At 40.7% G+C, this 22,273-nt stretch overlaps 1 protein-coding gene across 1 annotated transcript in view; it reads left to right on the forward strand.

The window, feature by feature from the left end:
- Positions 1-22,273, forward strand: part of WWOX (WW domain containing oxidoreductase) — a 743,733-nt gene that overhangs the window by 258,346 nt on the left and 463,114 nt on the right. The gene's annotated exons all lie outside the window — the stretch shown is intronic.

A 22,273-nucleotide genomic window follows, 5' to 3' on the forward strand; every position in this document is an offset into this window, starting at 1 on the left:
TACATCCAAATTAGCTCACCATAAACAAGCTTATTTTCACTTAATTATTTACTTTGTTTGAAGTTCAAACATGGAACTACTTATGAACTGAGTCTGAACTTCAGTGGAGTTTGGGCCCACATTCTAACTAACCCAGAAGTTCCAAACTAGGAGAGCTTCTACTTGAAACTCCCCAATTTTGAGTGTTGACTTCATCTTTATAAATGATAGAATTAGTAGTTTGGAATGGGCTGGGTCTTTCTGAGTGCTCTTGGGGATTGTCTGCCTTGTTGAAGCACCTGTTTGCTCCTGCTTCATTTCTGCTCTGCTTTTGGGTTTGTAAATAATGCAGATATTATCAAGGCACCAAAAATCTCTAGTATGCACTCCTCCAAAGGAAGCTAATCCCCATGGTGCCACCCTAGAACTGGCAAGTGGTGAGCATGTAACATTATGGTGAACCTTTGTCCACACTGATGGCCTCATGGGGATGTTAAAATAGCTAGGTATTTTCCAGTTAGCTCCAAACCTGAAATTTGGTGCAGGTATAGGACTACAGCACTTTGATGACTAGAAACAATTCTAGTCACCTGCACACCTTACAAAGGTAAAGCCCTAAATAACTAAAGACATTATACATGTTTGGGCAGAAAAAAGTTCCACAACTTTTGCATGCCCGAGGCAGCCGTGGGTACTACTACTCGCCTAGAACACTGAAATGGTGTCTATACGTACTCACACTGAAAATGGATGGAACATGTTTGCATAATGTGATGCCTGAAAAATTCCTTGTAATAGAGTGCAGATTTCCAGTGTAGAAAAAACCTATGTCCAGGTGAAGAGAATGTTGGGGTGTGAGAGTTAGTTTATTAATTGATTGATTATATTCTACTGTATATTGCCCAATAGTCAAAGCTCTCTGGGCAGTTCACAACAATTAAAACATAAAATACAAGAAGACAAAGTACAATATACACATTTAAAAGATGATGATGATGATGATAATAATAATAATACTAAGAACAACCTCATAGAACCTAGCAGCAGTGCAAAGATTTTAAATGACCCTGTGCAGATGACACACCAAGTCACAGTGGTTAAGCATTTTGAGTTAAACATTATGGCTTAGCATGTCTTGGGAACCATTCCTAACCATGGTGCCTACATAACCAAGTTTTAAACACGGTCACTAACCATTTGCTGCAGAAGGGTTAGCAGCCTAACCATGGCTAAGTGTGTTTCCTGAACAGGCCCAGTATCAGATTTAAAACAGAAACTGGAAAACTAAAATGCCTGGATTTTTTAAAAAATGTTTTCACAGTTGCTTCTTTAGGCTTGCATTTGGGACATGGGCCACCTCTAGTAGCAGGCTAAAACATAAAATGCAAAGTTCAAGCTTCGTTTACTTCTAAAATTTAAAATTACATCAGAACCCCTCCGTCATCTCCCAATATGGAGTTCTCTGTTCATTTTGTTATGTTTAATACACTTTTATTGCTGCCAGTAGCAGTGAGTTGGATTGCTGCAGAATTGTACGTACACTTTCTGTAAAAAGAAGAAGCAGCGATTGGGCTTTTCTAGGAGTTTATTGAGCAGCAGACCAATATGATTGGGACGCGGAGCAGACAATCCATTATCCAGCAAACACACCTTTCCTTGCACCGGGTGGGCGTGCTGGGGAGACTCTGTGGCTGTAGCTATTTCAGGTTCAGAAGCCATTTAGAGCTCAGGTGACAGGAGATTGGAAATTACTTTGAATGCCTGTTTAAAAGACCGTTTGCACTGTAGCACTTAACTCTTCGTATGCAGCTTGACTTTCAACTGGTAACAATCCCTTTGCTTTAATTTAAGAGAAAGCAAAGCAGAAGTTGGATTTGGTGACTTTACGGTTCCATACTCCTTCCATAGACAAAGAGGCTGGACAGTAGGGGAGGGTGGATACCTAGATAAAACTCTGCGAGGTTAAACTATGTATCACCTGAGGGCTTCTTTTCAGTATTCAGGTGTTCCCCAGCACCCCAATTTAGTTGTTTTCTCAAGAGGGCAGCGGTTAAAATTTTATCTTGTGTCATCCATGTGGTTGAACATACTGCCCAGTGTGTCGAGGCGGCTGCCGGCTCTTATGAATGGTTTGTTGTGGTTTTTCCAACTAAGAAACCTAGCCTTTCTTTTACTCTCGTGTAAATGTGCATGACCTGGATTCAGATCACGACCATTGTGCACTGGGAGGAGTGGATTAAACCTCTTCCCCACTGTTTGCTTCATGAAATTCTCACGCTACACAACACTTACTGTGTGTGTCTGTGTGTGTGTTAACAAAAGGGGGAACCAGCAACATTGGCATCAATGAAAACTGTTTCTTCTTTTGTTAACCCCCTTGCAAGGGGAGGGGTTCAGGGAAAATTGGTGTATGTGTATGTTTGGAAGGTTTACTCCCCCCTCCCGGTGCATTGTGGTTCTGATCCGAATCGAGGCTGCATGTGCTTACATTGAAAGTAATGTATTTGGGAAGATCTGGATTTGAATTCTCTCTCTGTGTAAAGGTCCCTGGGTAATCTTGGGCTATTCATATACACTCAGACTAACCTATGCTACATTGTTTAAAGACAGTGGGCCTGTTCAGATGATATGCTAAGCCATGGTTAAGCCCCTAACCCATTTGCAGCAAATGGTTATTGAAGGTGTTTTTAAATGGAAACTGATGTTTTTATACTGTTGTTTTTCATGTCTTTGATGGTTTTTAAATTTTGTATACTTTTTAATGTTTACTGTTTTAACTATTGTGAACTGCCCAGAGAGCTTCGGCTGTGGGGTGGCATATAAATGTAATAAATAAATAAATAAATACAATTTAAACTGTGGTTATGTAGCCACCATGGTTAGGAATGGTTCACACAACATGCTAAGTCATGGTTCACATGGCAAGCTAAGCCATGCTTTTAATAATGTATTAGTTTTAAATGTTTTAATTATATGTATTTTATGGTGTTTGCATTTGTGTTGTATCCCGCCGCGATCCAGAGGGAAAGGCAGGTAACAAATAAAATTCTTCTTCTTCTTCTTCTTCTTCTTCTTCTTCTTATTATTATTATTATTATTATTATTATTACGTTTAGCTGAAAATGCATTATCACCATGGCTTAGCATGTCATCTGAACAGAGTCATTGTGTAGTTAAGAGTGATGGATCTAAACTGGAGAGACCTGGGTTCAAATTCCACTCATCCACCCATTAACTGGGTGATCTTGGATCAGTCACTGCCTCTCAGCATGGTGTTGCTCTGAAGATAAAATGGCTATGAGCTCCATCAGAGGAACATTTTATTGCACGTTCATTACTGGGCACTCACGGATTTCCATGGGGCCCTCTCACAACGTCATCTGCTTCACGCGCACGTCCCGCCCCTTCTAGCCTTCTTCGCGTCACAAACCCCACCACCACCACCCAGTAAGTCCGACTTATTTTCAAAGGCGGAAGTTGCTGCTTTCCCCTGCTATGTGCAGGAGAAGCAGTGGGATCAAAATGGCCCACTGAATGGACGACACACATGTTGTTTATTTCCTCTTTCAAAAGAGGAAGTAGTGAGGGACAAATGCGGGCGAAGAACTGATGGTAACTAAACATGATTTCCCCCTGAACTCCACTGACGGAGGGGGGGGGTGAGGGAGAGAGAGAGAGAAAGAGAGAGAGAGAGAGAGAGAATGTGCTCACTGGACCAGGACTCTTTAAGAATTTTAAATAACTTTATATTATTTTTAATGTCTGAAAGTGAAAGAAGCATCTGGTAATCCAGTCCCCATCACTTCCTGTTGATAAAACTCTATGCAAGTGCTACTTTTGTTTAAAGCCATATTAATTTAACTTCAGTCATCCCGAAAGGTAATAGTTTCCTAGGATTTAGACTAACAACTTCCCACTGTAAAGCATAATGTGATTTATTAGGCTCCATCTGCCTCCATAAAGGATGTCCTCTTCCCCCATTCCAGCATCTGCATCTTATTTTGCACTTGAATCATAATGAGGAAGAATCCTGAGATGAGTTTATATTCAGTAGCACCATTCTATTTGTACGTCGATGCCGTTTATTATAACATAAATCCACATCCAATATTTGCTGTTAGCCATGCAAGAAAATTAACTTTTCCTCTTGCATTTGTGTACATAAATTGCAATCTGCAAAGCAACTGGTAGGTCCTGCTAATCTTAAGTATGCAACAGCCTCATTCCCTCGTTGGGAGTGTGTATTTACCTTGCTTTATAATGCTGCATGTGGGCACATGTGTACTTTTCTCACACGGGTCAACTGGATAGTACATGTCACCCCACTTTGATTTTGTAGTGATGTATCCTGACATTGCTTTATATTGAATAAGACTATTGGTCCGTTCAACCAATTGCGCTGACTAGCAGCTGTTCTCCTAGCATGTGCAGAGTGTATTTTCCACTACACCAAGAAGCCGCTCATTTTAATCCAGCTTTTCAAGAATCAGGATTCCTATCCAACGGGAGTTGCTTTTAAGTTATGATTAAGTTATTGTATTGGTTTTCTGTGCTCTTTTAATTAATTTTATGTATTTGATTTATATGGTATTGTTGTACTAATGTTGTTCCCCACTTCGATCCAAAGGGAGAGGCGGATATTATTATTATTATTATTATTATTATTATTATTATTATTATTATTATTTCACATACAGCGTTAAGAACCAGCAATGCAATGTGAATAACAGGTTGAGTGAAAATAGCTTTTTCAAAATGGTTCTTATCAGGGTGGTTTTGATGTAAATCAATTTAAATCTCTGAGTAGTGATTTAAATCACTACTCAGAAAGACTTGATTTAATCATGTGACTCCCCCCCCCCCGGAAAAGTGCACTCTATTCATTGAATTTTTTGAAACTTAGCACTTAAGAGGTAAGGGGTTGATTCTGTGTACATAGATTTGCAAAGGAACAATGGGATTGTGATCTCTGCAGACACAAACTCATAGTTTTGAGAACTGTAAAACCAAGCATCTGTGATATCTTCTAGATAGAAAAATTGCCCAACAATCTTACAGAAACCTCTGGAAGAGCATGACATTGTGAATGGATTAATGGAATTTATTTACCCCAAAATTTAAATATTGCATGAATATACAGTCTTAATGCTACATAGTTAAAAACTAATCCTTATTTCAGGATGAATAACCTTTGGACTATAATGTATCTTAAATAGAAAACTATCTTTAGATAGATTTTTCCTGAAAAAGCATTTTATTTTTTTAAAAAACACCCAATTTAAATTTAAAAAAATCCACTTTTTTGATTTCCCTCCCTAAAAAAATCATTGATTTTTATCCACCCTGGTTCTTATTAAGGATTAATGCATCCTCCTGCACTTGCAATGAGCCAAGAGGATGATATTCTGGCTTGACTGTTAAAGTTCCGGCTCTTTGCAACTGTAGTATCAGATTCATCCCGCCTCACATCTTTGTCTCACTCAGGGAGTCTTTTATTCCTCTTCATCTTCAGTGATACCCCAGTTTATCACATCCTTTGTTGGGTGCCCTAGCCCAGTTCACTGACGTGGGACACCCAAATCAGTGAGACTTTTTTATTGCAGGAAAGCCCACAGCGAAAGCTTAATGGTTACACGCTTCATAAATCATATAGCTGATGGTCAGGAGCTATATGTAATCCAGAACAGTCAAATGCTAATCACTGTAGGCAGCTTCATATGTTTACTGTCACTTCTGGTCCAGTTTAAAAAGAAAACAAAACCCTAAAGGTATTTCCCGTCACAAAAGTATACACAATCAGAGATACTAAGATTAAGTTGCAGGATTTAAAAGCAAAATACACACGCACATACAGGCACACACACCCAAAACCTTATCTGTTTAGAGCAACCCAATCCCTAATCCAGTTCTGTAACCAATCTGAGAGTTAAAAACCTTTGGTAGATTTTGCACGCACATTAGAGATTTATTATCATATTTCCATTATTATTATTATTATTATTATTATTATTATTATTATTATTATTATTTACTCTGAACAAATGGAATCAACTGTTAGTACAGCCCCATTGTTCTGTTTTAAGAGACAATGTCCTGTTCACTGCACACTTTTGTATATCTCTTTCCTCTGGTTCCTTTTTCTTTTAATTGAAAAAGAAGGTAGCCTCAAGAGAACCACTGGGCAGGATCACAGGAAGGAGGGTCTGCTTAACTTTTCCTCTTCCAGATTTACCATCCCTGCCAACTCCCACCCCCAAGTTGCTTTCCCACCCATGGAAAAAGGATCTGGGGATGCTATAAATGATTTTTCTTTGATAGCCAGAACTTGGAGAAATTGCTGTGTTCCTTCCCGCAGTCAGAAGCTTTTCCAAGTATCTTTCCATGATTATTCTTTCAAGAAAATATCCTCGGTGCATACAATAATTAATCTACTACCCAAGAAAACAACATCTTAAACACTGTGTTGAAGCAAGACATGAATGATGTCTCATGCAATGTTTTTGTGATTTGCAACTAGAGACCATCTTTCATAATTTCAAAGCAAGGCTATTGAAAAGCGATCCACGTGAGGCTGCTCTGGAAGGCTTTATTGGGAAGCTGACGCTTAGCACACTGGCTAAGGTGTCCACTTACACTTTACCCCCAAAAGAGGAAATGCTTAGCAAAAGGAAAAAAGTGATAAAAGAAGATATAGATTTCCATGCAAATTTCATTTGGTAATTTATATGTATTGTTGCAGATTTAGAATTTCTACCACTCAAATAGAAGTGGAATACATCTCCCTAAGGTTGGGACCACTGTGAGTAGGTGATCTATTTGCTTGCTTAGTCTGCTGTCTAGGTGCTAATTGTTAATGGGCAACTTTGTGCCCCCTGCTCCTCCTTTCTTTGGGTTCCTTATCTTTAAACTTAACATGGACAGGGTAGCCCTTGAAAGAAAGAGAGAACTGCCATTTGATAGCCATTCAAATAGAGGACTGACCTCTATGAAGTACAGCACATGGTCACCGTAACAGTGGCCTGCTACCTGACAGACACGAGTTGCTGGGATCAACTTGCTGCAGGAGTGTTCAAGTCCACATCCAAGTGGATGCTGTTGGCTCTGATTTCGGTAAGGCTGTGAATCCACTCCGGGTTTCAGTTAGAACCAGCCAGAACTCTAAAAGAGCTATCCAAGGTGTCAGACCTGTTTTGGGCATAGGGGTCATCACCTTGGATAGCTCCTATAGAGTACTGGTTGGTTATGACTGAAACCCGGAGTGGACCATATCACACAAGTTTTAAAATCTCTTCACTGGCTGCCAATTAGTTTCCGAGCGAAGTATAAAGTCTTGGTTATCACCTTTAAAGCCCTACATGGTTTGGGTCCAGGCTACCTGCGGGATCGCCTTCTCCTATACAATCCGCCCTGCACACTCAGGTCCTCTGGGAAAAATCTACTTCAGCTAGCAAAAACTTGATTAACAACTGTTACCCAGAGGACCTTCTCTTCTGTTGCTGCCAGACTGTGGGATGGCCTGCCAGAGGAGACTCGTCAACTTAACAGTCTACTAGCATTCAAGAAAGCTATAAAGACTGATCTCTTCTGGTAGGCCTATCCAGTGGAATTTTAAGATATTTTTAGAATATTTTTAGGATGTTTTTTAGAATGTTTTTAACAATGTATATTATGTTTTAATTCAGTTTTATGTGTTTTATCGTTTATTGTTGTTCCCTGTCTCGATCGGAATGGAGAGGCGGGTAAGAATTATTATTATTATTATTATTATTGTTGTTGACTGAAATCAGAGCCAACAGCTTCTATCGGTTTCATCAGAATTGCACGTAATATAATGAACTAGAACTAGAATTGCCCGTAAAAAGTTCTCAGCAAAACTACGAAGTCATGACTGTTCTTTTCTCCCCTACTTTTTAAATTTGAATGATACATTTTGGCCATATGAGTGCTGCACAGAAATCCTTCCAACTCTGAGTTTTCTCAAGTAGCAGAAGTTTCTCCTAGCACTTCAGATCTAAGATATAAGAAGGCACAGTAGACTGCACACCTTCATTTTATTTTGGACATTGTAATAAAGTTTTGATTTACTCATTTTATGGGCATGTTCAGCATGAGATAACTTAGTTTCAGAATGTAATTTTGAGTTTTAATAAGCGAATTTAATAGTGGCATCACAAAATACCATTATGTTCTATTAAAGGTTGTGTTTTATGTTACCATGTTCACATTCTGAGTTATTGAATCCAAATTATTTATTGCACAAAGGGTATGCTGGTTAAAAAAAAAAAAAGTCATATGCCATTATTTCAGAAGGTCTCGTGTATTTTCCTAAAGCCCTAACATGTTAATCACTTGTTTTAGGGAGAATGTAAGTCTACTTAATGTTGTCTTTGCATAGAGCATATGATTTTTCAGAGCCAGAGAAATCAGTGACAAATTCCCTCCAATAGCATTGAGTTATCAAGAGCATCGGGGGGCTCACATTGGAAGCTTTTGAAATTATCTGTGGCTGTCCCACGTGGTGAGATACTGAACTTCAGATTGCAGAATCTTTCTAGGTCACTGTTTTTCAATGCAAAGCCCACAGGCCTGTCAGGATGAAGCCCATGTTCCCTGGTTTGGTCTCAGATTCTGAATCAAACTTGGGGCATGTCTAGATGAGGGGTTATCCCAGGGATTGCCGCAGGATCATCCCTGTGTGTCCACATGACACACAGGGGATCCCAGGGGCAGGGAAGGATGATCCCTCCCTTTCCCTGGGATAACCAGGACAGCTTTAATCCCACAAGATTAAAGATCCTGCCCACCGCGGGATGTGTGGGCAGCCATTCTGGTTTCATCCCAGCTCCTTGTGAGTAAACGCAAGGAGCCGGGAACCGGGCATTGGTCACGGAGCTCTTCAGGAGTTCCATGCCCGTCAGGGGTGGGAGGGGGGAGCAGGATATATATATATATATATATATATATATATATATATATATTAAAAAATACACTTACCTTTTTGATGGAGCGCTCGTGCGCCCATCCTCAATAATAATAATGAAAACACCAAAATGGCGGGCACGACGTCCTCTTCCTCCCGGGACATTGTGTGCCACATGTGGACTGGGGGGAAGGATCTTGCGATCACCGTATTGCGGGATCCCCCCCTCTCCTCCTTAGGTCTAGACATGCTCTTGGAGGCTGGACAAGGAGAAGCCCAGCCAAGACAGGGAACGTGGGCAGAAAATTCCCAAGACTCTCCAGGAGTCAGGGAGGAATCTTCACAGGAGCTTATCAAGCAAGAAGCCCAGGCTCAGAGATCATCTTTCCCCTCCCTTCCCTAGGAACTCAGTCTTTGTCAGAAGGGGAGGGACCATCAGAACTGACAGATCCCAGGGTCTGCTGCCGGGTCAAGCAGACTGAGTTGAGAGGAGGTGGGAGGCGGTCTGCTAGACTAGCTGCATCATGAGAATCCTCCCTGGAGGAAGAATCCGGTAAAAGCCTTTACGGCACCGTGGGAAACCATCCACTTAGTTGATAGGCAATTGCCTTGCTTTGTTTAGCTAACTAATCTTAGTGGATAACTCCTAGCATTCACACTTTCTTCAGGTGTGAAGAGGTGGCTTGTTGTTTTTAACTGAATAAAGTTTTTGTGGCTTACACAGTAAAACTCTTGGTTGTCTCACATTTCGGTGGGAGGGGTTGGCAGGACCACTGTCAGTTATCAAACACATTAACAGCCCCCCCCCTCAGCCATTTAAAATGCATTTATTTATTTACAACATTTCTGTACCACTTCCTATCCAAGAGCAAATGAGGTAAAATAATAGAAATAAGGTAAAATAACAGAAACATCATTAAAAATTACATTTTAAAAGATAAGGTGAAAATTAAACCACGGCCAGTCATTCTAGGAAAGCTTCTTGGAACAATAATGTTTTCAGGAGGCGCCGAAAGCAATACAATGTTGGCACCTGCCTGACCTCCAATGGCAGGGAGTTCTGTAAGAAGGGGGCCACTACACTGAAGGCTCTACTCCTGGTGGACTCCAATTGGGCCATAGATCCATGTGGAACCAGCAGAAGCACACCCTCAGATGACCTCAGTGGTTGGGCAGATTGGTGAGGGAGGAGGCGCTCTCTTATATATACACCTGCAAATTTATTTATTTATTTATTTATGTACCGCCCCACAGCTGAAGCTCTCTGGGCGGTTTACAACAATTAAAAATGGTAAACATTAAAAGTATACAAAATTTAAAAACCATCAAAAACATAAAATAACAGTATTAAAACAATAGCGTATTCTTAAATGTAAAGATGTAAAATATGGCCAACCAGAAGAATTCCCCGTACAAATCTTCTTCCATGAAACATAAAGCTAAAAAGAATGTGAAAATAGAGAGGTGGGATTAATATTACACACACACACACCAGTTTTATATTTAAGGTCAGTAAGATAAATGTGCTGGAGTGTTTTCTGTCCACTCCGTTTGCTATAATTTCACACACTAGGAGCCAAATTCGGTTCTCCAAACTGCACACACAACTCCCCTAGGAATCTTGGCAAATTGCAAGCCAGCATCTGAGAGCAGAGTGCGGCCCTAAGTCATTAGTTAGAACTCTCTGCCTGAAAGACTACAGAGAATCAGGGGCTTCCGAGGACAGTAAGAATAAAATCACAGACACTCATTCTGAGAATTACTCACGCAAGAGACTGAGGACGAATCCTCAAAATTCAAAGCTCTTTCTTTAAAAAAATTAATGGGTGGGGGGTGGAGGAAGGATTAACAATAAAGACTGCTTTCCATTTATTTATTTACATTACAAAAACATGACAACAGCAGCGGCATTGTGCAATTGAAAACATGTTTTCAAGCTGATGGGAAAATAAAGCTTTGCATAGAGCATACTACACTAAATGTCGAATTAAAACAGTGCAAAGAAAGGAAAACTTGAATGCAGTGTTCACAAATTGGCTGCAGTTATGCTGTAGGATCCAACAGAGCAAAACTTTGAAAACACTGTATTGGTGGCTGAACACTTAGCCTGCAATCCTCAAAACACTTTACTCCAAAGAAACCCCATTACCATCACTACGTTTACCATGGAGCCCTTGCTTTCCTTGAACATTGAATGGGAGCCATGTAAACATGTGTTCTTGTCGTCTTACTCCAAGTTTCGTTAGAGTTGCGAGCTGTCTAATTCTCTTAAATTCTAGCCACTTTGCCAAGTACTTTGCACAGGGTTGTTGTTGTATAGCGATTTCTATTGCTTCTAAATGGATTTGCACAAAAGGAGCGATTGCCTAGGCACGGCTGCTGAGCACTTCATTCATTTCAATGGCCCCAGCTAAAATAAATGGAGGTTGCCGAGCAGAACTATTTGGGGTATTGAACCCTCGGTCTGGTCGTGTGCAGAAGTGCCACCACAGGCAAGAAGAATTCAGAGATAAATGATGCACCTCTGAAGTAGAATCAGAATGCTCCATCTTAGAAATTCCCTCAGCACCCAGGCTGCCCTGACCCCAAAAGCAACTTTACACCTTGCTGGTTGCAATGATAAAAATTCTCTTTTTGCTTTGGCCATGGCTTGACAGTGAACCATATGTTATCGCCAAACTGACACCTTGCTCTTTTTTCTTCTTCTTTTTCCCTGAACATAAAAAAGCATCCTGTTTATTTCTAAACTTCACTGTATTTGTTGCACGATAGGCTGGCATTTGCTGTTAAAGCAGAAAATTACAAGGAGGGCTTAATTGACCCTCTTGTGTCTTTGAAAAATCCTGTCTGTTGTCTCTAATTGACCCTCTAGATACCTTTATGGAACAATGAATGAATCCTCCGTAAATAATGGACGGTGATGATTAATAGCCATGGTTAGGTTGGACCTCTAGTTCACGGTGCTGTGTTACTGTTACTTCTCGGGGAAAAATACGAAAACAAAATAAGCTCCAAGAAGCACAGTCCCCTGTCCTTCATATGCAAGAGCGTAATTCCAAAGAGAAAATGGCCTATAGTGACTATAGTTACAGGAGGGAGCAGAAGCTGTATATTGCAAACATTAAAAAAAACTAATGCACACTTAAAAAGAGCTTTCAAAAGTCAGTGTTTTCTCTCCATGCGTCACTGGGAGGCAAGAAACGAGAGGAGGCAAATCAACATATTCATTGTTTTCTTCTTTATAAAATAAAACCAGGCAATCACAAAATGGGCCCTATTATCAAATCCCCACTGGTTGTAATATCTACTCTCTATCACCAAACTTTTTTAAAAAAATAGGTGTAGATAGCTAATAAAAACAAAATCCAAACCATACAGGAACCCAAGAGACAACTGAAAAACACTTCAGCCACCCATCCGTTCCTTCTCAGCCACAAAAAGCCAGACGAAATATAAAAGTGTTCTATCTAAAAGTTGTTGGCACTTGTATTTTGCCAGGAGGAGAGAGTTCTCCAACTGAGAATGCTTCTCTATGTACTCTTCTTGTCTAGAAAGGACCGTGTCCAATCACAGGAAAAAAGACGCCTACTGTTGATGTGAGCTGTTTATGACAGGAGCGTTGCAAGCCTGATACTCACGGTGGAGCATTCTCACAACCAGGGAATTGGAGGAAAGGGCTGTTTAGTCTGCTACTTCCTTCCATTTTCTAGTCGGGGCCAGCTAGAAGCCTCTTGGAAACTTTCAAGCTCGCAGGAATAGCTCTCATCTCTTTCCCCCCAGGATGTAGTTATATTCAAGGTGCTGGTTTTAACCTATAAAGCCCTACATGGCTTGGGACCACAATACGTGATGAAACGCCTCTCCTGACATGAACCTACCCATACACTGCACTCAACGTCTAAGGTCTTCCTCCGAGTGCCTATTCCGAGGGAAGCTCGGAGGATGGCAACAACGGGGAGGGCCTTTTCAGTGGTTGCCCCCTCGACTGTGGAATGATCTCCCCAACAAGGCTCACCTGGCGCCAACATTGTTATCTTTTCGGCACCAGGTCAAGACTTTTCTCTTTTCCCAGGCATTTTAACAGCATTTAACAATGTCAAGTTTGTTTTTAATGGACCCCAGAATTGTTGTTTTGAAATGAATACTGTTCTTTCGCTTTCATGAGGAAACTTCAGTGAAATCAAATGCCATTAATGATCTCAAAGTACTTTTTGAAATGGAATCCGAGCGTGCCCACTTGGATCCTTTCTATAAATGATATCACCATTGGAAGCTGGTGACTTTCATGCCAGTGGGGTTGTGAATCCACTCTGGATCTCGGGCAGAGTTCAGGACCTTGGATAGCTCCTATGCGGCTCGGGTCCAGGTTATCTGAAAGACTGTATTCTCCCTTATGAGCCTTCCCATCCTCTGAGATCTTCAGGGGAAGCCTTTCTCTCACTCCCACCACCATCACAGGCAAGCCTGGTGGGAATGCAAGAGAGGGCCTTCTAGGTGGCTTCCTCTAGACTGGCTTCCTCTCTGGTGTGTTTCTGGAGGCAGGCTAAAATGTTTTTGTTCTGACTGGCCTTTGGGGTGTAGTCTGGACCTCTGTTAATGCGCTGTTTATATATTGGATTTTTAAAAATATATATTCATATTTTAAATGTTTTTAAATGTTTGAAATGTTTTAATATTGTAGCTTGTTTAATTATTGCTTTAATTTTTGTATATCTCTGTTTTAACTATACATGTTTTAATTTGTAAAGCCACCCTGAGTTCCAGTTTTGGGGAAAAGGTGGGATAAAAATTATTATTATTATTATTATTATTATTATTATTATTATTAGAGTGCTACCTAATCAGAGCAGATTCACAGCCCCACTGACATTGGAGCCACCAGCTTCCACTGGATATCTCATACACACAAAACTGCCTTATGCCAGTTCAGAATATCTGCTTCTCTACCCTAATATTGGCTATTCTAGTCTGACCTGGCAGTGGCTCTCCAAGTGCTCAGGCACACCCCCAGCTGTCCTTGTATTGGTCAGTCACTGACTGCCCCTATTTTGTCCCTTGTTTCACCTTTGGAAGATGTGTTGCTAAGACATCTGAAAACTATTAGTCTGCTTACCTCCTTCCTCAGTGTCTCTGGAATGTAAATGTCTGAGTAAGGTGGACACATCTTGTCTCTGGGAACATGCCTATACATGTACTCACATGAACAGCTTAGCATTTCACACAGTGCAGATGCTGAGATATATTTTGAACTGCCAAGAACATAAAAAGTGCCCTTCTGGATCAGACCAAGGGTCCATCTAGTTCAGCATTCTGTTCACACAGCGGCCAACCAGCCCTCAACCAGGAACCCACAAGCAGGACATGAATGACCATGTTCTCCAGCAACTAGTGTATACTGCCTCTGCTACTGGAGGTAGCACATAACCATCAGGACAAATAGCCATTGGTAGCCTTCTCCTCCAAGTTGTAGGACAACAGTGTTTTTCTATTATCATTTCAGGAGGCTGAATGCAGCAGACTGGAAGCAGAACCTTCGGCAACATATAATAGTGGGTGTTTGTGGACACTCGGGCAGTGATCCCTGTTATAAAAGTAGTGACAAGAAGGCCCATATTTTCATTTGTAAAAAGCTGAATGGTATAATATCAAAGCCAGGTACTCTTTATCAGACTGGATGTAAACGGGGAACATTGAAACCAGACCATGTAGCTCAGTGTTGTCTCCTCTGGCTGACAGGGACTCTTTGGGGTTTCTGGCAGAAGTTGTGAGGGCTGGAATCCAGGATCTGTTGCATGCAAAGCACGTGCTTTATCACTGAGCTACAAAAAGGGAAAAAAAAGAGGGGGGAAAGGTGTGATGGGAGAGAGGAGTGTAAAACCCTGTCCGCCATTTTGTTTTGAGTTTTCAGGCTCTTGGGGTTCCTTCTGAGCTTATCAGTGGCTCCAGAATAATAGCGGACAAATTTACTTGACACCCAGCTTACTGCTTAATGACTAGCCTTCTACAATCTGGAAAGGTTAGTGTGTTCTATGGAATCATCCTAAATCCGCATGCATCAGCAAAGAGGTTCAACTGCCCTGGCCCAATGCCCCTCATGAGCTGAGTACGTGTCGCATCTGGGGCACTTCCACAATGTACAGGATTTCCCTGGCTGACACACAGGATCTCCGAACAGACGCCAAAGCAGAAGCTTGTCCCTAGGTTGGAAGTTTTTAAAATGTTAACAGTGCAAACATAATATTTGGCAGGAGGAGGGAGTTTCCAGCTGATGATTTTAGTGGAAGCTGTTGCAAAATCAGTGCTTAAATGTCTGTCTGTCTTTCGTCTAAAAATCCAGACACTTGTGTAATCAGTGTGATTACCTTGAGAAATAAATCAGAATTTTAAATTCTGAAGCACATTTTTTATAAATAATTTTTGAAATGCTTAACCCTGTTTCACGTAGTGTATGGAGTAACTGTCATTATTATGCCTAGGTTTGGGTATTAGGATCCTTTACCTGCAGATAAAGCTAAGTAAATAATCCACAATGAATTATTTATTCTACATAATGAAAGTCCTGTGCATCTACTGCTATCTAAAGACGGAACTGTGGCTTCCTTATGTATTCATTATTTGGACTCATTTCATGATTTGTCTATTGCCCTATTGATCTGGAATATTGGAAGTGTTTGAATTCTGTTCCATGGCTTTATATTGAATTTGTGGACACTCACATTGGGCAAAATAAAATAAAAATTCAACAGCCCTGTGTTCTCTGATTGGCTAATTGGACATCACTGGGGGCATAACAGGACCTATAGAGCTCTTAGATTCAGGACAGGCCCTTTTTTAAAGATAGGATTAATTTTAGAGGCCAGCAGATGCTCTCAAAATTATTCTGATTTAATAGAACCAGTTCCAAAATCGGCGTGGTAGAGGGAGTCCTCCCATCACTGTTCCTGCTGAAATAGCCTACCTATGAATGGTGTCGTCAGTGTGTCGGCCTTGTGGTCCAGTTTGAAGGACGTTCGTTAAAAATAATTCCAGAATAAGAGTTGTCTTGACTTCCTTATCTGCGAGGTTGAAGCTTTAAATGGCTCCATTCACAGTGAAAAGTCTAATGATAAAGTCCCCATGTTGAAGTGCAGTGACATCCGTCCGATCCTCTTTCATTTAATGGCTATGTGCTACCTCCAGTAGCATAGGCAATAAGCCTAATTGCTGGGGAACAAGGGTGAAAGGGTGCTGTTGTATTCGTGTCCTGTTTGTGCATTGGCCACCGTGTGATAGCACTCTTCGAATACTTGAAAGGTTGTCACACAGAGGAGGGCCAGGATCTCTTCCCGATCCTCCCAGAGTGAAGGACACGGAATAACGGGCTCAAGTTACAAGAAGCCAGATTCCAGCTGGACATCAGGAAACACTTCCTGACTGTTAGAGCAGTACGACAATGGAACCAGTTACCTAGGGAGTTGGTGGGCTGTCCCACACTAGAGGCCTTCAAGAGGCAGCCGAACAACCATCTGTCAGGGAAGCTTTAGGGTGGATTCCTGCATTGAGCAGGGGGTTGGACTCGATGGCCTTGTAGGCCCCTTCCAACTCTACGATTCTATGATTCTATGAACAGAATGCTGGACTAGATGGACCCTTGGTCTGATCCAGCAGGGCTCTTCTTATGTTCTTAATGAAATGAAGTTCCTATTACCCCGTTGTTGTTTTTCGTTATTAAATTCATTTTAAAGTTACCTCATAGGCCTAGCAACGGCCTTCTATTTTAAGATGATTACCTCACAGACATATATTTTAGGGGGCCTGAGCAACGCCAGGCCTATCAGCTAGTGGGGTATAAAAGGAAATAACATTGGTGTCCTGTGTATAGTAGATTTCACTCCAGGAGCTGAATATGAAAATGAGGCAAATACTGTACAGTATTTGGACTAACATATATACTTTGGGGACGGAGCCGTTCTAAACTGTTTGTAGGTTTCTGGAGTGCCTATTAATGCTCATGGCCAGATGGTTCTACAATAAACCAATTGAAGTCGTCATCAAACTGCACTTGTGAAGAACACAAAAATCACATCATAAAAGCCTAGGCAATTGCTTGGGTTCTTAAGAGCAGCTTTCAAATACGGCATGGCGTGCTAACCTTTTCGGATTGCCAGTCCCTTGCCTCTAGTACCTGCCTTTAATAGCCTCCTCATTGCTCCACTATATTTGAGACACCCAAACCCATATGGAGAATAGCAATTTGTTATATGCTGAACATGCTAGCAGGCCTCCAGGCTTCATAACAAGTGTTGCATAGAAGTCTCATTGAAATCAGCGAAGCTGCTGCAGAGAGGGGAAGAATTCAAAAGTTGGGAGTCTGTGTATCTCTGCACCAAAGCTGCATATATGTTTAGTTCTCCCCCCTCCCCAATTTTTCTTCTTTTCTTTTCTTTTTTTAAAGTTAGGTATGTGCCACTGTATTAAATCTTACATGCAATAAAATACGTCCCAGGGCTGGCATTCTGCTTGTGTTGAGAAGTTTTAAGGGCCATCTGTGGGCAAGCCTAAAACCACTGGTATTGTCATCATTTACATCTGAGGGCTTGTTATTTCTTGTCTGAGTAGGTAAACAGATGAATGACGCTAGCGCAGCTGTCGGAGAGATGATCCTGTGTACGATACTTTTTTTCCTGATGAGACTACCAAATCTTGTTTACAGCCTGTGTGGCTTATCAGTGGCAGAAATATATTTACGCCCATTAAATTACTATTTTTGTGCTATTATTTTTGATTAGCCCTGCTTACCTTTTTCTTTGCGGTCTTGGGGCAGCCAAGAAAAGCATGGGCGATCTGTTGCAACTCGTGTTTAGTTTTATTTGTAATGTAGGATCACCCATATGTTTCGAGAGACCCTGGACAAATCTAATCTAATGGCTTTTCTTTGTTCTTCTTAGGGTGCCTTCTCCTAACGGAGGTTAGCTATCATTACAGCCATTTTTTTATGCCGCTGCTCCAAATAATTGCATAGAAGTACACCTATACAATTCTCTCAAGTTCTTCAGCCAGGATGTTCGTCTTCCTCCCACTGACCTTTTTCCTTCAATTTTCCTTTGCATAATAAGTTGGAGAGTGGTGTGTTTTTCTCCTTGAATAATAGGACCGAAATTTTGCAGTTTTCTTCTTTGGATGGTATTTATTAATTCTGTTGGTTTGTTTACCTTGAAATTCCTGAAATTGTTTATTTGTTGTTTCAACCATCATGGTCACATCAACTTTACAAATGCATGCCCCAGCAATACAGGTAAGCACACAAAACCGTTACAATACAAAGAAGTAAAATACAAAACGATACTAAAAAGATTTTCATTAAAAAGTGCCCACAAATATTTAAAAGTTAGTTTTAATACAAAGAATTAAAATAAGAGACACTAAAATTTTACATTAAAATGTCCATAAATGTATAAAAGTTAATACTACCGATATAGTAGAACTTCATGTTCACAATTCACCATATTGACCTCTATGAATCTGCTTCTCAACTTTTGGGCAGCCACTGTGAATCTCGCAACTCTGTCTGTCGCAAATTTGTCAGCATCAGAGAGCAAATATATAACTTTAACTTGATCATCACTGTTAGATATATCCTGTAACAGATTCAAAATAAATTTTGTCCTGGGTTCAGAATACAGAGAGCAATATAATAAATATTGGTTGAGGTGCTCTACTACTGGAACAACACCTATACAGTACCTCTGTTCTACAGGTATTTTACAGTAACGGCCCTCGAAGTAGGTTTGTTTACCCTATGTAGTGCATCTTCATTTGTTATTCGGTATATTCACACTTCAAAAGATTTGTGGGTTTTTCCCCCAAATTGTTTTTCTTACGTGTCCAAGCCTCCACTCCATAAAACAGTATTGAAAACACACAGCATTTTACCATCCAAGTCCTTAGTGTAAGATTAAGGTCCCGGTTACATAGCAGTTGTTTCATTTTTACAAATGCTATGTAATCGGGACCTTAATCTTACATTAAGGACTTCTTGCCATCTTGACTCTTGTCTTTACTTCTTGTGTTTTGTTCATTACCTTCATTGAGCCAAGTTCCTAGGTATTTATATTTTGTGACATGCTCAATCGGCACTTCGTTAGGCACAGTGGAAAACTTTTTGCTTATTACCATATATGTTGTTCGCTTGATATTCATGTTGAGCTCATAATCGTTACCTACTTCATTGATCCGACCTAATACTTTTTGTAAGTTGTATAAGTTGTCTGTCATTACCATGACTTTTTTGGTTAGTGGTACGGTATTACAGAGTTTATATAGAGGACCCTACTACTAAAGTACCCTGACGAGTTCCTGATTTTCTACCCTCCCTCTTTCCTCATCATATTTAGCAAAGTCTTTATAAGAGACAAAAAAAAAAAAACCTTTCAAATGTTCATAGCACAGAGAGGTTGAACTTGAAGTAGATGTTCATGACTATTGAGGCAGCACAACACACCTTAATTCATTCCCCCCCATCTGCTATCACTCCTAGCTTTTCAGTGGCTGCTACCTTGTCCCTTCCTTTAAGGAAAAAGAAATCTCCTTGGGGAAGTAGCACTGGGCTCAAGGTAGTACGACAATGGAACCCATGACCTAGGGAGGTGGTGGGCTCTCCCACACTAGAGGCATTCAAGAGGCAGCTGGACAACCATCTGTCAGGGATGGTTTAAGGTGGATTCTTGCACTGAGCAGGGGTTTGGACTTGATGGCCTTATAGGCCCCTTCCAACTCTACTATTCTATGATTATATATTCTATTTACTTTCTTAAGACGTCTCTATGCCATCTTCCTTCCATCACGGTACTCAAAGAAGCATAGGTCAAGAGGTTCTCAGACAATCTTTCACCACTGACCAAAGCCAGATTATTATTATTAATATTATTTATTTATAAAGCACCATCAATGTACATGGTGCTGTACAGAGTAAAACAGTAAATAGCATCTGCATTGCTTCAGCAGGGTAGCTGTATCATGAACGCACAGAACATGCTCTGAGACTCAGTGTCATTTATGGCCAATGAGGAGTCCCTAGGGCCTTTAGAGTTTTCGACCACTTGACAGGAATATTTAAAGGGCCTAATACGATTTTTGGGGGCAAGCTCTAAGCTACTTGTCCACTCCTAATAGCCATACAATGTGTGTGTGTGTGTGTGTGTGTGTGTGTGTGTGTTGGGGGTGGATGGAGAGGGGGTAATGAAGCATTGCTAGAACAGGCTACATGCCTTTATTGTAACATTAGGGAAGATCTAAGATTAGAAGATTTGTTATTTATTTATTTTTATACTACCAAGGTGGGTTGCAAAACATAACTTAAACCATAAAACAATTAAAACAAAATACAAATATAACCAGATGAATTTATAACAAATTAAAACCAAATTTGCAGCACTTTTAATACAATACATTTCCCCCCTCAAACAGTTCATCTGTTGTTTTTTTTTAAATATTGTTATTAATGGTATGTTCAAAATCTAATGAAGATAGAGCCAGTTTGGGTGAGAGTGCCAAAGATACAGGGCCACAACTGAAAAGGCCCTGTCTCTAGTGCCTGCCATGCTGATGGATCACAGTGGCATGCGTGCAAGTAGAGCCTCAGAAACCAATCTCAAGGCCTGGGGACCAGGGATCTCTCTCCCCTTTCCTGGCTGCAGGGATCTTTCTTCCCTAGGTGTGTGGATCTTTTTTCAGACCCTGTGGTGAACTGATGTAGATTGGGGCAGAACCTGTTTCTGCATCCCCAAGAATGTCCATTGCATGTACTACCAATGTCCAAAAAGAGATAAAATGTACTTTAGATAAAACGTATACTCTTAAGCCACAGAGGTCTGAATAACAGGGATTCTTCTATATTGGATTAAAGAGAACGATACTCTCTTGTGATTATATGCTGCCAATTTCTTTTGTAAGTAGACTGACTATAAAATTAAGCAATTTGAATAAAACTTCTTCTTTTGGCCAGATTTTGAGAATTGGCACATAAAAAGGATTTGTTCTCCAAACTGCCCTTGATTAATTATAGCTATAGACTAGCTATTACAGTTTTGATTAAACTTCCAGTGAGCAGGAAAATTAGTGCTTCCTGCAATATCTACATTATTTCATTAGTGTGGCTTCCTATTTAAAAAAGTGCAATTCCTACTCCTACTTACGCTTCTTTGAGAATCTTCAGAACACTTGGCTAAAAGATCATTGGTGGTTTACAAGACATTACTGCTGTTGATAATGTTTGCTTTTATCTGAACGATCATGTTAGAGGAAAGCTTTGGCAACGCCCTCTATACGCCCACTTACATATGTAGGAAGAAGACAGATATAATAATTCAATTTTGAAATGAAGGATCCTCCACATAAGACTCGGAGAGGGCTGTTTCTCAGCTTGCAATTCAACAATACTTGATGCCTTCCACAAATGCCATGTTGGAAGGAGTCGGTGGGCCAATAAACTGCAGTGCCCTGGATGAAGTTCCCCAGTTTATGGGACAGGAGAGTGACAATCGCGTATACCTCTCATTTTGACAAGGTATCTTTTCACATGTGGGAGTGATTCACAGGAGTAATCCCAGTGCCTTAGCTTTAATGTGAAAAGCAGCCTTCAGCTGTCTGACTGCATAAGCTTCTATTCATCTTTAGAGTAAGCCCTGGAATTCGTATTTCATTTTAGGCAATTGGAAAAAACTCACTGAGTAGCTACAACAGGTAACCCAATAAAGTGCAGGCTTCACACAATCAAAAGCTAGTTCTGTTTTGAATCTGGCGTTTCCCATCAGCTTGAGCTGGTATATCAGTTGGCTTTGCAGGGCCAGCATATTCGCTGAATGTTGGTTTGGCCATGATGGTCTGTGTTCAGGAAGTCCTATGTTCACCATGGGGTGCTCACACTCAGATGGCCAGTCTACAGTGACCCTGGATAAGCCACAGTGGTTAAAACACTTTGAGCTAAACATGATGGCTTAGCATGTCACGTGAACCATGATTTAACATGTCGTGTGAACGATTCCTCACCGTGGTGGCTACATAACACACTTGCTAACCATTTGCTGCAAAAGGTTTAGCAGCTTGACCATGGCTTAGCGTGTTTTCTGAACATGCCCAACGTGCACATTCAGTGTGAGGTGGTGGTGAATGTCAGCCAGCATGAAAGTGTGCACAGATTTCAGTTGCGTTTAACGGACTTTAGATCATACACATAAGATAGGACTTGCTTTATTGGAATAGAACGAAGTCCAGCTTGAGCAGCATGACTGGGGTGTTTCTTTGGGGATGAGTGGGGAAAAATAAGGTGGCTACATTGAGCACCAAATTCTGGGGGCACCAAAAGATGTTGCTCTAACCTCTCCATGCTCTAAGCCC

The sequence above is a fragment of the Elgaria multicarinata genome, chromosome 14, assembly GCF_023053635.1.
Source record: "Elgaria multicarinata webbii isolate HBS135686 ecotype San Diego chromosome 14, rElgMul1.1.pri, whole genome shotgun sequence".
In the NCBI taxonomy this organism is placed as follows: Eukaryota; Metazoa; Chordata; class Lepidosauria; order Squamata; family Anguidae; genus Elgaria; species Elgaria multicarinata.